At 37.1% G+C, this 4,079-nt stretch overlaps 1 protein-coding gene across 4 annotated transcripts in view; it reads left to right on the plus strand.

Moving 5' to 3' along the window:
* The window catches only part of RBMS3 (RNA binding motif single stranded interacting protein 3), a 707,347-nt gene that overhangs the window by 614,403 nt on the left and 88,865 nt on the right, over nt 1-4,079 (plus strand). The window lies entirely within an intron of this gene.

Genomic DNA, 4,079 nt, shown 5'->3' on the forward strand with positions numbered 1-4,079 from the left:
AGTTTCACAGATGTGCATTACACAGAATCAATGGAGCCACCACTGAAACCTTAGTTCCTAACAAGTGACTTTATTAAATAGTATGAAAGTAATTAGCACTGCCAGTGAATCCAAAATTGGAACTTACGATCACCCTTCTATGAAGAGCTTCTTCCTGTGGGGATATAGATAGGAGCGAGAGCCGCTTGTCTCTCTCTAACCAAATTCAGAGCACATAAATGTATTTGGCTCTTTCTTCTGAGGAAGCTAATAAGGGAATAGTTGTACAACCTCAAACAAATTGTGACCCAGGATAGAATAATCCCAGCTGATTTTAAAGCATTTTCAGAGTCTTTTCTTTGTTACCACTGAGTGTTTTATTTGGTCACTTTAAAGAAAGCAATAACTGACTTCTTACAGACACAGAATATTTTTTATCCACTAATACATTTTAATCTTGGTGCACAGCTATTAATGGGATACACTTCCACTACAGAGCAATTCAAATTGATTTTGTTTCTACTTCAGAAATATATTACAGTAGATCCACAATATATAAAAGTGCTCAGTGGGTTGAGATGAACTGGCCTATAGTCTATGCAGCTCTTAATGGGAGCTCAGTACATTTGAGAAGGAGTGGTGATTGAGTGTCTGGTACTCTGGTTAATTGATATGGCACTGACTTAGTGAGATGCTCTCAGTTTCATCAAAATCACACATGGTGTTGCTACAGTGCCTTTTAATATGGACTGGATAGTTCAAGCAATTTTTTTAAAGTGGTGTTACAGGAGGAGACATCCAGAGTTTAATGAATCCACCTTCAGCCTCAGCTACATTCCTTCCAAAAAAGCTTCCTGGCTGGAGTAGCTTTACTCCTCTGCTGGAAATTTTTTAAAAGGATGTTCTCAGGTCTGTTTATTTTTTATGGGCTTGGATGCGGTCACTGAGATCCTGTGAGATCAGAAGAATGGAATGAAAGTGGCCACAGATGACACGAGCTATTTCCACAGCTGGATGCACATCAGCCAGGGTAGGCAGTCCCTTGCAGATGAATTAGTTCATTGAAGTACATGATGCAAAACATCTGTTACAATGAGGACAAACAAAAACAATGTGCCTTTGATGATTGTGATTTGATGGGAGATTGCTTGCAAGGGTGCTGAATGAGGCAGTTGTCAGCAATGAAACATTTTCAAACTTGCCTTTGTATAAACTGAAACAAAAATATGTGCTAAAGAGGTCTATGTTTAATCAAGCAAAAGATGTGCCTTTGCTGAACATCTTTTATTCTTGGTCCTAATATGCTGGTGAAGAGGAGAGAATCCTTTTGCACAAAATGATTTCTTCTACCTTGTGGCCTTTTTAATATAATGATATAATTCCAGCTGAATAGCTATAAAAGCTTAGAAACTACATTGGTACATAACTGTTATTCCACCACTCTTTCCCCACACTGCTTTATTACCAGCTGGTTTGAAGTGTAATAGGCATTTTTCACTGTCAGTGCCACTTGAGGACAAACCTTTTTTTTTTGCTCAGCATATCAGCTACTTGACTCCTAGCCAGAGGTAGACCATATTCTTCACTGAAATGAGCAGTAGAAATGATCCAAACAGTCCCACAGAATTTTATTTTGAAGCAATTGCTTTTATACAGGCTTTTTCTTGAGTATTTGTAGATGAGAAAATTTCTGTAGTGAGTGTCTTAGGATTAAACAAACATGTTAAACATAAAAGAGTTAGGCATTGCTCAAAATAAGTCAATCAAGGCTGTGTGCTTCTTGGTTATTACTAATTAATTTTATTCTGTCAGACTATTTAGACAAAGGACAATGCTCTTAATATATTTGAGCCATGGAAGGTATGCAGTGGGTGAAGATACAAATAAAGCACCCCTTTTGTGTTGAAAAAGGAGTAAGTTCAAACAAGCTAGAATAAATGTGGTAAATTAGATTCATGTATGTAGTGAAAAATATACTGGCCAATCATGATGCTTCTGAACAAGGTTTGTATCATATCTGTGACAGAATCAATACTGACATGACAGACCATTAGCAAGGATAAAAAACCAAACCTTTTACGTCAAGTAGTAAGGATGCATGCTTTTGGTGGGTTCTAGCTTTGCTGGTGTCCCATTTGTGTTTATATCTTTGCAGCCACATTTTGTTTAAAAAAAGGCTCAACTTTCTGTGACTCTCAAATGTCAGACTATCTTGTAGCAGAGAGAGTATGTTACTACACATGTGATCATATCTCTCTCTAGTGGCTGGAACTGGTGAAAGTGAATTGCTGAAGTTCCTGGTTTCATCCCCATTGATCAGCAGTATGTGTGCGCACCTGGGGCATTGCTCATAATATTTGTACATGATGTTTATGTTAATCTCATATACATCAAAAGTATAAAATTGCAATATGTGTTGGTAATTAACTAGAAAGCAAATGTGTCATTTATAGAGAGGTATGAAGGACAAGAAATAGTCCTGGGAGGTCTAGATTGTAATCTGGCTTTTTTCCCCACTAAACTTCTTAGTCCTTTTGTCCATTTGCTCAGCAGCTAAATAAATATAGTAAAACAGAACTCAGCCATTGCAACATTAATTCAGCTTTTTAAACCACCTGGTCACTTAATATGAGTACTCAGCTGATAAAAAGCAGTATGACACATCAAACAAATATGTACATCAATGTGTCCCAAACTAATAACATCCTCTTGCAGACTGTAATGACAAAAGCTCTATGTTGGCTTGCTGTTAGATTTAACCAGACTGAGATTAGTGCTGTGCATTCTTGCTGTTAGTTTATAACTAGGCTAAAGCTAATGCTGTGCACAGTTCTGGCTATGTTCACCTGTTGTGTTCCAAAGGCTTTGATCCTTAAGTTGCGATTAGCACCTTTTGCTCAAAAGCAACAAATAAGCTGCTAAATGTGGGTTTAGAATTGCTCTTCAAAACCCTTTTCCTAGAATGAGAAAACATGTTGGCATTACCATGTTGCTCCAGTAAATCTCTGAATCAGTATCACAGCCTTATGCCTACAGCTGGTGGATTTGAACATTTCAGTTTATCCTGTGGATTGACCCCATTTTTTTCATGAATTGCACAGAGTTCATTTCCCTAAATTTGTTATCCAAAATTTTATATGAATAATTTATGGGAACACTTCAGCCTAAGGATTGTTCTGATTGTACATAGCAAGTATTTATTTGATCATTTCATATTCAGTTCTTACCTTCCTGTTCCCTGATTAGATGACCTTATCTTTATAATCTATATCAGCCCCTGGCTAAAATGATTTTTTGTGTTTTGTCATGAAACAAAATGTTGTTGCTTTTTTAAACAAGTCTGTACAATGGCTCGACATGTGCTTTCGCTTAACACTTACACAGACAAAACATTATTACTATGCATGTAAAGAAAGAAGGAAGGAAGGAAGCAAACATAGCCAAAATCAAAATGAAGTTCAGAATTTGCAAAAACATCCATGGATCCTTTTCCAGTTCTTTGTCCCATTTTTCACTGTCATGAGTGTAAGCATTTTTTAAATGTTTAAAGAGGGGAAAAAACTAATACTTAAACTGTGGTCTTAGGCTGAAAGTAAGAGAAAAGCGATCTTCAACCTGGGAAAGTTTGCTTGTGAATACTTTATCGTACGCTACCTCCTGCAAGTACCATAAATGCACAGAGCCTGCCTAGTCATTCTCAGTAGTTGTTCCTCAACTGTGGAACTTCCTCCTGCTTAAGGCCCGCCAGAGCCTGAGTGTGGACATCTTTCAGTAGGGCTGCAAGACCGTCCCTATTTGGGCAGGCATTTAGCAAACAAAACTAAGCTGAGATATTGTCTGTGTTGATATTCTAGTTCCCATTTAAGTTGTTTTGTCATTCTCCTGTTTCATAAGTATTCTGTTTCTCTTATTGTAAGCTGTCCTGAGCCTGGTTGGGAAGGGCAGCATATAAACATAATGAATAAATAAATGAAGGTTGTAATGAGGGTGAATTCCTAGCCCCACTGAAGTCAGTGAAAAAACTCCAGTTCAGGTTTTCATCTCTATGAAAGCCATTACATTTAATTACATTTAAATTTATTTAAATCTATACAGTCTAT

The sequence above is a fragment of the Gavialis gangeticus genome, unplaced genomic scaffold (assembly GCF_001723915.1).
Source record: "Gavialis gangeticus isolate Ggan-Ray unplaced genomic scaffold, GavGan_comp1, whole genome shotgun sequence".
Classification (NCBI taxonomy): Eukaryota; Metazoa; Chordata; order Crocodylia; family Gavialidae; genus Gavialis; species Gavialis gangeticus.